This window comes from Equus caballus, chromosome X (genome assembly GCF_041296265.1).
Source record: "Equus caballus isolate H_3958 breed thoroughbred chromosome X, TB-T2T, whole genome shotgun sequence".
NCBI lineage: Eukaryota > Metazoa > Chordata > Mammalia > Perissodactyla > Equidae > Equus > Equus caballus.
The window spans coordinates 10,023,394-10,036,759 of NC_091715.1; the positions used below are offsets into that span (position 1 = coordinate 10,023,394).

At 41.6% G+C, this 13,366-nt stretch overlaps 1 protein-coding gene across 3 annotated transcripts in view; it reads left to right on the forward strand.

Annotated features, from left to right (window-relative positions):
* Positions 1–2,840: 2,840 nt before the first annotated feature.
* Positions 2,841–13,366, forward strand: part of RAB9A (RAB9A, member RAS oncogene family) — a 29,272-nt gene continuing 18,746 nt past the window's right edge. Inside the window, exon 1 of one of the 3 annotated variants that reach the window (XM_014728762.3) lies at positions 2,841–2,964. The gene's annotated coding sequence lies outside the window, so the exon portion shown is untranslated. Of the gene's footprint in view, positions 2,965–11,074; positions 11,266–13,366 lie in introns of those variants that run through there. The other 2 variants (XM_014728761.3, XM_005613989.4) reach the window with 2 other exon arrangements.

The following is a 13,366-nucleotide window of genomic DNA, read 5'->3' on the forward strand; positions in this document are numbered from 1 at the left end:
TTTTGACCACATTATGTTCTTTGCCGCCATCCTGGGTCTCAGCCAGCATCATCCCCCATCTGGATGACCACAATACCTTGCTAACAGGTTGCCTGACTTCCTCTCTTGTCTCCTAAATATACTTCCAACACAACCGCCAGAGTGATCCTGGGAAATATGCAAATCAGATCATGTCTCCCACCTCATGCTCAAAATTCTCAGTGGGCTCCTGTTTCTAAGAGAAAGGCAAAGTTCTTACAGTGGTCTTTAAGCCTTCCCTATCTGGCCCCTCTGCTACCTTTCCCAGCTCCTTGCCTGCTGCTTTCCCCCTTGCTGTATCCTGCACTCATTCACACTGGCATCCTTGCTGGTCCTTGAGTGTGCCAGGCACACTGTGCCAGGACCTTTACACTGGCTGGTGCTTCTGTCTGGAATGCTCTTACCCCAGAGTCCCGATAACTTACCTCCCTCAAGCCCTAGCTCAAATACCAACTCAGGCAGGGAGGCTTTCTCTGGCTGTTTCTGACATCCTCTGGCACCCTTTCGGATTTTGTCTTCGTAGAGCTTATTCACCATTTAAATACAATGCTTTGCTTATTTATATTGTTTATTGTCAGTTTCCCACCCCCCACACTAAATTGTAAACTCCATAGGGTCAGGGATTTTTGTCTTTTTAGTTCACGGCTCATCCAGAACCCCTAGAACAGTTCCTAGCACATAGAAAGCCTTCAACAGATATTTATTGAATTAACACATTTAAGAAAACCAGAAGATCCAAGAATATGACATATCAGTACATAGGTACATTTATGTAAAGGATTAAAAACAAGTTTAGAGGGAGTGATCGTAGTTTACAACAGGCAAAATAATTTGAGAGTGGAAAGAATGGAGAACTGGATAAGAGAGAACATATTTTCCCCCAGAATATTTTTGAGTTTTTCTTCCCCATGTAGTACCACTGAGTGAGTTTTGTATATACTATAAAGTTTTAGGTCATATATGCTCAGACTCTAGTTATAGATAATTGTCTGGTTGTCTTATAACCTTTCCCTTTCTTGTGTGCTGTTTTGTATTTTAGTGTTCAATGGCATTGTCAGTAGAAATAAATAAGGAAAAGGAGATTAAAAATAAAAGTCGATTTGTTCATTGGTTTACTTGCCAGAAGACCCTGCAAGTATTTAATAAGGAATAGAGTTGAAAGAGTTGGGTAATTTTGTGGTTGTTGTTGACTTAATTATCTATGCGTTACCGACTGTACTTGGCTGTATGTCAGTAATTCTAAAAGTGGCTCTTCAAAAATAATCATCCCTAAATCACATATATAAACACTATTTGCAACTTAGGAGTTTTTTTAAGCTCATGTGCATTTCTTTATTTTCATTACCATTCAGTGGTTTTTAGTGTATTCACAGAGTCGTGCTACCATCACCATTATCTAATTTCAGAACATTTCATTGCCCCAAAAAGGAACCCGGTATCCACTGGTAGTCAGTCCCCATTTCCCCTCCCCCCAGCCCCTGGCAACCACTCGTCTACTTTCTGTCTCTGTGGATTTGCCTATCCTGGACATTTCATAGAAGTGGAATCATGCAGTATGTGGCCTTTTGTGTCTGGCTTCTTTCACATGCATTGTTTTTTTAAAACTCGAGAAGTAAACCATATTTTACTAACCAAAGACACTGTCCCGACCTTTATTTAAAGGGCAGCTTTAACTGAATTTACATAAATAATTTAACATTTACATCTATCACAATTACACTTCTTCAGACTTTTGTGTCAGTAATTATTTTTGATCAACCACATGCAAAACTTGACATTTTGAAAGCAAAAAGCCCCTACTCTTACCTACAAGATAAAGGTCATAAGATTTTTTTTCTTTAAGAAAAAGGAAATATGGATATTTTCCCCTAGTTTCTTAATTTAGTTGGCAAAGATGAGTTCAATCAAATTTCATCACTGTAACCATTGCCTTTAGTGAAGACTGATAGCCAGCATCTTTAGTAAGGACTAAAATTAGGAATTCTTAGCAACATGTTAGGTCAGTTTTTCCTCCCCCGCATGTCTCCTCGCTAATACACATACCCTATGGTATAAAATTATTGTGCATTTGAGTTGTATGGCTTGTTGTAAAGTAGTCCCTTCCTCACGCAATTCCATTTTCTCTCTAGGCTGGGGGGATTTCACGCTTAGCTCATCCCATGAATTTTCTCTAATTTATCTCTCCTCTATTTTATCACTGCTTTATATTGTTTGTGGATGTTTTTTTTCCCCTTTAATTGTCCATCAAGTTCCCTGTGCACATCTTAGTTATGTTTGTATCCCTCAAAGCCCCAAGGTTAACTTTGGGCATAAGAAATGCTTAATGCAATTTTGTAAAATAGATTTGTACTTAAAGTTAGAGTGGAATTTCAATATAAATCCATACATGTTTCTGTTCTGCATATTCCACCCCACACTTTGGAAGCACTGCATCTGACTTTAATAAACTTGATCAAATGTTACTATCGTTAATGTTTCAAACCCAATCTCCAGAAAAATAATTTATTCCAAATAAATTTATTTCATTCATGTTATGGAATTTGAAACTTACCAAATTAATGAAACAAAGCCCTGAGTCATAAAAGTTGTGTCAGATTGTATTATTGTTCAAATATTTGATGACCCAACCAGTAGGACAATTCTAGAACACCACACCACTCAAATCAGATTTGCCATGTGACTTACAGGGCCCCTCTTTAGAAGGACTGTACATCCCAATGTGTGATTTGTTTTAGCCAATGACACATGGGAGGAAATGATGACTGTCACTCCTTGGAGGAAGCTTTAAGAGCCAGCAGGGGTATTATTTTGGTCTCTTTTCTCTCAACCAACGAGACCTGCAATATAGTAGACAGGGGCTGTTTCGTGAGCTCAGGTTCATCAGCTTGCGCCCAGAGGGAAGGTGACATGGAATGGAACTACAGCTGACTCATAAGAGACATTAAGGTGAGAAATCTTTATTTTTGTAAGCCACTGAGATTTTGAGGGCTCTTTTTTTTTTTTTTTTTTTTTTTTTTTACCACAGCACAGCTTAGCCTAAGCTGACTAATACAAAAGTGTTGAGAAGTGTAATTCCATTTACCTGCATTTATATTATGAATCACAGTAAGCTTGCACTAGATGATCTATAAGACACATTCTAACTTTGTACCATTCAGTGTTTGTAGTTGCAGATAAAGACATCAACTGCTTCTAACTTAGAAAAGGAATTTCTGGGGCTGGCCTGGTGGTGCAGCAGTCAGGTTCACATGTTCCACTTTGGTGGCCCTGGGTTCGCCAGTTCAGATCCCAGGTGCGGACATGGCACTGCTTGGCAAGCCATGCTGTGGCAGGCATCCCACATATAAAGTAGAGGAAGATGGGTACAGATGTTAGCTCAGGGCTGGTCTTCCTCAAAAAAAAAAAAAAAGAATTTCTTGGGAAGATGTTGGGTAGCTCTTAGAGGCAAGGGTAGAGTACTGAGTTTGAACAGTGGGCAGGAACAGCAGGAATTGAGAACATGAATGGCCTGCTTAAGGTGCTGTCACTACTAGGTATTAGATACTGCCACTGGCCTCATCCCCACTGGCACATTTGTGGTCACTAGATACCAGAGGCCACCACTACTCCTGCCAGAATGAACTCTGAGCTCTTCCAGCATCTCTGTGTTGCTTGCCAAAGACTCAGATCTTCAAAGAGAGTATCTGATTGGCCAGTCTTGTGTGTCATGCCTGTATCCTTGTTGCCAGGATTTTGTAAGAGCAAGTATCTATAAGTATCTGGCCTTTGGGGCTTTTATAATGAAAAGACTCACAAAATAGTTGGCTACCTAACTATCAGAACGGCCTTCAGATGCTAAGCAAAACCCATTCCCCCGCCCCCCCAAAAAGGCAAATAATCCCCAGAACTCTCAGAAGATAAGAAAACCTTACAACTCCTAATGTGTATTTCTCAGTAAGTCATGCTTCCCTTTATGGGGGTAGAACATAAGCAGTGTAGTATACATAATTGTATTCCAATTAAGAATTTATGAGACGAATGGACATATTCTAGTCCAGTGATGTCCAATAGAATTTTCTGTGATGATGGAAATATTCTATATCTACACTGTCTAGTGGGTTGGCTATTGAGCACTGAAAATGAGGCTACTCTGATTAGGGAACTGAATCCTGAATGCTATTTAATTTAATTGATTTATATTTCAATTTAAGAAACCACATGTAGCTAGTGGCTACTATATTAGACAGCACAGTTTTAGTCCTTTCAGGCACCACATTTAATTTTCTCCATGAAGGTCTTCACATTTCTCTTGTTAGATTTATTCCTAATATTTTATAACTTTGTTATTGAAACTGGTATCTTTTTTTGATTTATATATCCTATGTTTGTTGGTTGTATAAATGAAATTTATTTTTGTTAACCATTTTTTTATCTAGCTACTGTCTTAGTCCATTTGGGTTGCTATAACAAAATATCATAGACTGGGTGGCTTGTAAACAACAGAAATTTCTCACTGTTCTGGAGGCTGGAAGTCCAAGATCAAGGCGCGAGCAGATTCACTGTCTGGGGAGAGCCCACTCCCAGGTTCATGGATGGTCCTCTTTTCACTGAGTCTTCAGGTGGTAGAAGGGGTAAAGGAACTCTGTGAGATCTCTTTTATAAGAGCACTAATCCTATCATGAAGGCTCTGCCCTCATCACTTAATCCCCTCCCAAAGGCCCCGCCTCCTGATACCATCACATTGGGGGTTAGGATTTTGAGGGGACACATACATTCAGTCTACAGCAAGCCACCTTGTTAAGCTCTTTGAATGATAAGTTTTCTGTAGAGTCCTTTGGATTTTCTAAGCATATCGTCTGTGTTTAATACAGTTTTGTTTCTCCCTTGGCATTCCTCATACTTGTTTTCTTTCACTTCTGTGTGCTAGGACCTCCAGTGCAATGTTGAAGAGAGGGGTTGCAGAAGACATCCTTATCTTTTTCCTGTTTTAAAGGGCATGCTTATAGATTGTAACTATTAAGAATGATGTCTGGGGACCCAGCCCAGTGGCGCAGCGGTGAAGTGCACATGTTCTGCTTTGGCGGCCCGGAGTTCACCGGTTCAGATCCCGGGTCTGGACATGGCACTGCTTAGCAAGCCATGCTGTGGTAGGCATCCCACATAGAAAGTAGAGGAAGATGGGCATGGATGTTAGCTCAGGACCAGTCTTCCTCAGCAAAAAGAGGAGGATTGGGAGCAGATGTTAGCTCAGGGCTAATCTTCCTCAAAAAAAAAAAAAAAAACAACAAAAGAATGACTCTTGGTAGAGGATTTTAGTAGATATTCTTTAAGAGGTTAAGGAATTTCCCTTCTGTTCCTGGTTTGCTGAGATTGTTTATCACGGATGGGTGTTGAATTTTATTGAATGCGTTTTTTTCTTCATCTATTAAGTTGATTGTATGTTTTTTTCCCTTTAAACTGTTGATGTTAAACTATTCTTGCATTCCTGAGATACATCCAAATTGTCATGACATTAAATTCTATCATTTTGTTTTCTCTTGATTAGTAGTCGCTTTTTGCTGCCTCTTCGCATGTCTCATATTTTTTGTTGCATGCTGGACATTGTGTATAAATGAAACATAAATGCTTCAGATAATGTCTTCCACCACTGGGGGTTCTCTCTGTCCTCTGTTAGGCAGATAGGTATCAGGGATTTATCACTTTCATCCAATCAGAGATTGAGTTTAGGCTGAGCCTCGCTAGTGCTGTGGCCTGGAGCCTGCACCAGCTTGGATTATTTATGCCTGCATGGATGAGGATGATGGGAGGAGATGAGAGGATAAGAAGCTGGTTATGTGAGCGCAATAGTGGTCTCAGCTCTTACACCGAAAAGTTCAAGAAAGCTGTTAATGGGCATTGTGTACTCAGACACATGGCAACAGGGAGGCAGGAAGAGCAACACTTCAGCATTACTGTCCTGAGTTCTAGGAGCAGCACAAAGTTTTAGATGTGTCTGTGTGGATTTGGAGAGTTTCTGTCTGAAAGAAGGAGTTGCTGAAATAACTAGATTTTTGTCTTGCCCTAACCATTATAGCCTAAGGCAAGGATTACATTCGGATGCCATACAAAGTATTTCTAAAGGTTGCTTAAAATCGCTTCATTAAAAAATTTCCACTTATTGCTTAAAAGAATATTGTAACATGGAATTCAAAATTTAAATCAAAATTCCCAGAATCTTGCTGCCCTAACAGTTCAACTGTCTTGATTTTCTTGATTGCTTTTCATTCTTTTTTTAATAAACACTCATATGCACAAACACCTACACAAACACACACAAATATACCTTTTTATGTAATGTAACCATGGCATGCCTGGAATTTTCCTTCTGCTGCCTTTAAAGGTGAAATTCAGTTTATGAGTCACATTCATCAGGAAATCAGCAAATGTATCAAATTCCCCACTTCATTCCTGAATTCTAATGCCTGTTAATTCTGCCATCTGTAATTACTCGAGTTAAGCTATGTTGAGAGTGTGAGCAGCATATTCAACATGCGCTTATTATTTTAAGAGAATACATTACATCTAATTTTGGCTAGGGAAACAATTATAATTTCAGTTTTTTCATCAATTACGATGATTTTATAATAGTTTGCATCTTTTCTTTATTCAGAATTTTGTTGAATGCTGCTATGTGTGAGGTTCTTGGTGAACTGCTTTCCCACAGCCCTTCCCACTGCTCCTTGCTCATCTGTTTTTTTTTTTTTTTTGAGGAAGATTAGCCCTGAGCTAACTGCTGCCAATCCTCCTCTTTTTGCCGAGGAAGACTGGCCCTGAGCTAACATCCATGCCCATCTTCCTCTACTTTCTATGCCCTGAGCTAACATCCATGCCCATCTTCCTCTACTTTCTATGTGGGACGCCTACCAAGCATGGCTTGCCAAGTTGTGCCATGTCCGCACTCGGGATCCGAACCAGCGAACCCTGGACCGCCAAGAAGCGGAACATGCGAACTTTACCGCTGCGCCACCAGGCTGGCCCCTGCTTAATCATCTTTAGGGCTCAGCATGAGTCACCTCCTCATTCTTGCCTTCTCCGGTACCATTACCTTGTATTCCCACCAACTGCTTCTTGTTTATTTCCTTCCAGCCCCTTAATCCAACTTGTAACTGTACATTTGTTTAGTTGCTTATTGAATGTCTCCTCCACTCTTCTGAGCTGTCCTAGGAAAGGGACTGAATTGATTTTATTCAACAAGGTAAGGTCATGATATAAACACAGCTGGTGGATGGGAGCAAAAATGTAGGGAAGGTGCCTGGGGACACCCCCTGAATTTCTCCTGCGTCTTGTCTATCTCTGTATTCTCAGTTCCTGGCATAGTGTGCGTACTCACTATGTATTTATTTGTATTAACAAATACACTATATATTTGTATGTATTTGTATAAGTATAAGTATGAAATGACTTTTCCTTTTCTGCAAATCTTAAAACCACTCAAGGGGAGGGAGAGAGTAGATGTGTGTCTATGCTGCAGGCATTGGAAGGGTTTGGGCTGGTGTGGTGGTTACTCACTAACTGGGGAGGTGCCAGGTGTGTTGACTCCTGCCTCCCATGCTCTATCTCTTCTGACAGTGGGCAGGCTGATAGAAGGAAGCATGTCGGTGGCTTATGACATCCAGGTGCTCATTCAATATCAGCCACTGGACAGAATTCATGGGACCCATGAAAGAATATATGTTCTATCATGATTGTGGGTCAGACTTTCCATTTGATCACATCAACCTGAAGATTACAAATTCTGAAATTTTCTCACTGACGATATATAGATTAAGGGTGATGCTACTATTCCTTTTTCTTGATTCACTACTTTTTAAGATAAGCAGTGAAGAAATCAGATTTCTGGTATTTCCTCATATATTGAGATTTTATCTGACTTAAGGATCAGGATCAAAAGTTCTGGGGGGCTGGCCCCATGGCGTAGCGGCTAAGTTTGATATGCTCTGCTTCGGTGGCCTACGTTCGTGGGTTCAGATCCTGGGCGCAGACCTACACCACTTGTTAGCCATGCTGTGTTGGCAAATTACATACAAAATAGAGAAAGATTGGCACAGATGTTAGCTCAGGGCTAATCTTCCTCAAGCAAAAAAGTAAAAGGAAGATTGACAACAGATCTTAGCTCAGGGTGAATCTTCCTCAGCAAAAAGAAAAAAAATTTCTGTATTAGTGTAGGAAACATGCTGAATTTAGTTTCAAGACAAACTGGAAGAGTGTGACATTGGCTTGAAATATTGAAAATGTATATATTATATAAATATATAAACACATATAAATAAATATATTAAATAAATATTTCAATTCATATTGAAAAGTTATATATTATAAAAAGTATTTCCTTCACCAAATTGGGATTTTCCTCCATATACTATTTGTTAATGTTCTTTTTCACTTAACATTATTTATTATCTATTTTCACTCTGACTTTAAAGCCAAATATAATGGATTTTGAATTACTTTTTATGCTTTTCTCCTTTCTTAGCACAGCTATATAAGAACATCTATGCAATATTGTGAACAAATCTCTTATTTTGGCCAATGACTTGGGAAAAATACCAAATTTCTGATTGTTTAGATGTTATTTAATGGTCAAATTGCCTACCACTGAGTTCTGTGTTTTTCCTTGTATGTGAAAAGTATAATCAATTTAATTATAATCAGTATTTATTACACCTGCATCTGGGGCTCTGTTACTTGTAGTTTCTTCAGAGATACCAGAGGTGATTTCTTTCAGACTCCAACTCGAAATGGGGTATTAACTCCCAGTGCTCATAGTAATAAGTTGGTGTCATTTAAGGGAAGGAATTGTAATTGAACTCAACAGGTCCACCTGTTGGTGTGTGCAGAGCTGAAAAGCACAACCAAGGCTGAAGTGGGTGAAGAAAAAAGGTTTATTGCTTGCACAAGCAATGGAGAGCACTGGGGATCGCTCCCAAAGCAGTGCCCCCCAGCTTACTGCAGCTGGAGACTTTGCAGAGGATATGTTACAACTGTGTAACAACTGGGCCTAATCAGGGTGCATGTGCAGGCCTTACATAACGAGTTCAATGCCATTACATAAGGGACTCAATGCAACATGCCATTACATAACAGGTGCAGGGGAACTTTTGGACACTTAGAGCTGGAGCAGTTTACAAGGGTCCTGCTGCAACCGTGTTGGTAGGATGGCAACATCTGCAAAACTGAGGACATCAACTTCCGAAAAATAGCACATTTAGTTTTCTTCTTGTCTGGAAAACATTTGACAGACTATGTTTAGTTATGGATCAGATTTTCATTAACCCTTTCCTTGCCTGGTTTCTGGTAACAGAATCTTTAATATCTAGCAACTTTGACCTCTTTTTCCTCCATGAGTGATGCAATACAAGTTTATAGAATATAAAGACGAAAATTCTAATTAGTTGAAGGGAGTCAAACTAGGTCAGTTCTTCAATGTTTTTTGTCAGTAAACAAGTTCGTGGAGCAAGAGAGAGAGAGAGACCATCTATCTAACTTGTGTCAGCTTGCTAACCACACACATCCAACAACAAAAATCTCCCCAAACTCCCCTTCCAGGGAAAAATCTTGTGACCCACACTCCTCTTGCATTGTCAAATCAATTAGGTAAAGAAGTGAATAGTGGAAGGGACCAGAATATACAAATATTCGTGTGTCAGTTGGCTAGTGTCCAAGTAATAGTTATTTCAGAAAAAGTACCTTTCCTCATTCTTTCTTCAAGTGCTGACTATAAGCTACACTCTGATATGTTTGTCTGCCTCATTTATGTTTTGGAACAGCCTAAGAATCAATTGTAGGATCTTCTGAGAACACTTTTTCGAAAACTTTTGGATTTCTTAAGGCTTACCACTTTAAGTCAAGATAGAATAATTCCATAAGAGCACTCGTTAATAACTGGCTGGTATTAGCAGTTGCAGAGATAAATTCCTATTCCATCACTCCTTGACTATGATTACGACATACGATTTTTAGGTAGCATTTCCTTAGTGACTCTGTGGATTGCTTGTGGCAATTTAGTACATGACACTTTATGTATTTTTTTCTTTTGGCAAATTAACTAATGTTCTTATATGTTTTATTGCAGAATTTTAATTATTATGTGTTTTAAAATAAAGGAATGAATATTTCTCCCCCTCCCTATTTTCAACAGATTTGTATTTCATAAACCTTTACTCATATTTCCCAGGAGAAGTATCCTGCATGGATAAAAAATAGGTTTTTTTCTATAAAAGAAAAATTCATTGAAGCTCAGACTAGAACTCACTCTTTATTACTCATTTATGCCTCATTTTCACTAGTGTTCTAAAATTGTCTCTTACACTTGTGAGAAACTCTTTCAAATATAACCTTTCTAGAGCGGAATGAAAAGACTACATTAGATGCTTTACCTGAAAATGACTCCCTAAAGAGCAGGAGATTATTTAGTGATTGCGGTCCCAGCAAATCATAACACTGAGATGCTTCTCTTGGAAAATAAAACTAAATCTAACCCACAAAATATATTGAGAGGTCACTAAAAGTCCCTCCCGTCTCCAGGGGCCTGTATCTTGTAAGACCCATGCGCTGGACCCCATATACAGAGAGGAATTAAGAAGAGCTTCCTCAATACCGCCTTTTCCCGCTATTGCTTCATATTTAGAGATGACAGAGGCAGTATTTAGCAAGATTAAGGAGAAAATTTAAATTATAAGAAATTCCTGTTATTTCACAATATCACAGCTGTTTTCATTTTTCGTTTACCCGTTTGTCCTTTGCACATTCGTTTTCTCATCGTCATCACGACAATCTGTGATTGTGCTTATGCGACCTGTTTATTTCCACTTTACGTAAACTTTTAAGGAAAACTATTATTTCGTGCTGTCTCTCTCCGGAACGAAGGCAGAGGACAGCAGGAATCGCCAACCCCAAGAAATACCGTGCTTTATTGAAGGCGGACAGGGGGTCAGGGAGCGGGTGAGGGCGCGGCGGACCGCGACCTCGAGGCTCCGCCTCCCAAGGGCCCCGCCCCGCCGCCCTGGGCTCCACCGCCCAGGCCCCGCCCCGCTGCCCCGGGCCCCGCCCCGGCCCGTCGCCATGTTGTTTCCTCGGTGCTGGACGGCAGCAAGTGGAGTCGCGCCCTGGCAGCGCTGCGTTGCTGCCGCCGCCGTCTTCTGCCCGCCGAGTCCTCAACCCTCTCTCTTTCCTCCCTGCACCCGTCCGGGCTGGCCCGGAGCTCCCCGGCGTCTTCCGTGTGGCCGCGAGGTGAGCGGGGCGCGGACTCCCGTCGGAGTCGGCCGGGGACCAGGGCTGGGGGCGCGGGCGTCAGGGCCTGGAGGGAGGCGTGTGGGCCCCGAGGGCGGCTGGGCCTCCAGCAGCTGGGGCGGGGGGCACGAGGCCTGCGCGGGAGGGGGAACAGCTTGTTGTTCGCTGCCTCGTATTGACTGACGCAGGAGGAAAGAGGGGTTCCCGCATCCACACACCCGGGGAGGGGTACACACACACCCAAATACGCGAGAGACGCCCAGACATCCTGGGGATACACACACGGGGACAGACACACACACACACCTGGAGAAAGGGAGATCCACAAACACCCCGGGGCACGCGACCCCCCTGGGAAAGAGATCCAAGAACACCTGGGGACCCACACACACCCAAACACCCGGGGAGAGAGACACATACACACAAACACCCCGGGAAACACACACGCACACGGAGAAATGCACACGGAGAAACACCCGTCACCCGGGGGCACACCGGCACGCCCCAGCCCACCCAAACCAAACCCTAGCCTCGAATGGTTAATGTCGAGAAGGCGAAGGCGCTCACGCAGTTTGATTTTGGCGACCTCTGACCTGCTGCCCAGGTGAGCATTTGCCACTATGTTGTGACCACTCGGGTGAGGAGTTTGGAATGTAAAGCCACTCCTAGGGACTGGAGGCGGTTTGGGGCATTATCTGATTCCAACTCTGGCTAAGGTTTCAGAATCGTGTTCCTTTCTTTCTTCCAACTTAGTACGTAGAGGCAAGATGAGAATTTAAAGTGCAGACCAAAGGGCTGTGGAGGTATTAGTTGGTTTTGTTGCTGTTTTTTCTTTTTAAGTGATGACACATCCCGTGACCACGGTTCTTTTGAGGAATGATTTTTCTGCTAGTTTCCAAATTGTCACGTGACTATATCTTTTTGTAGAATTTCAGCGTCCTGATAATAGACAGAGTTTGCTTTTTAAAAACTGAAATTTTTTTTTACATGTTTGTCTTTCTGTCTCTGGCACCATTGTAATAGAAAAATCCCTAAATTTCCTGTAATCTCAAAAGCTGTTCGTTAGACAAGGCTGTAGAGATGAAGGAAATTCAGAACTGTTCAGTCAGGGACTTTTAAGAAGTCTGTTCTTAGTTTGTCTTTTAAAGCTAATGTTGAGGTCATCATCACTATTTGTCTAGGACTCTCAGTAACTTATTGAGATTCCCAAATCTAGGACAATGGTTTGGCAGTCTGTTGCTTTTTTATTTTTGTGTAGACATTGTAGTAAATTCCCCTTGTTTATATTAAGAAGTTTCTGGCATGTTGACTTATTTATTTTGGAGAGTTTTGTGATTTGGGAATATTTTTGGTCTCTCATTTGTGAGGTTAGAGTAACCCGAGGAAAACGAAGTTGAACATCATTGGCCTTGACTCCGAGCTGGGTTCTTGGAGAAATACTTGGGAAATACTTCAGTGCTAGTCCCTCTTTTCCAACCTGTGTCTACTCTTCGTTTCTTTCTATCTCAGCTGCTTCTTCCGTCTAGACTGCGGTACTCTGGGGGCCTGAAGATAGTTTCCTTTGGTTGTAGAGCTTAATTTTTAGCCTCCTGTCATTTCTTACCAATTCTTGGGCAGCCGCTCTGGCACTGGATGTTGTGTGCATGTAAATCCTGTACATGTATCATTTCGTTGAATTCTCACAGCATTTCTGTGGTATTAGCTCCATTTTACAGATGAGGAATTTGCTGGGGCGTAGGAGAGTTAGATGTTGCCCATGATCAAACAGGTGGCGAGAGGGCCGCCAGGATTCCACGAGGCCTGTGTGAGTTGAGAGTGGTAGTTCTCAACTGGGGAACGTTTGACAATGTCTGCAGGCATTGGTTCACACCTGAGAGGGAGTGCGGCTGGCATCTGGTGGGTAGAGGCCAGAGAAGCTGCTCAACATTTCTACCACATACAGGACAAGTCCCACACGACAGAGTTGTCTGGCCCAAACTGTCGCTGGTGCCGGGGTTGAGAAACCCTGCTTTACAGCAGTCTGTTTCAGCTCCTCTGTAGTTCTTCAAATGCGAGGTCGTCTTCCCATTTAGGATACCTCCTTGTCATTTTAAGAAAGAGC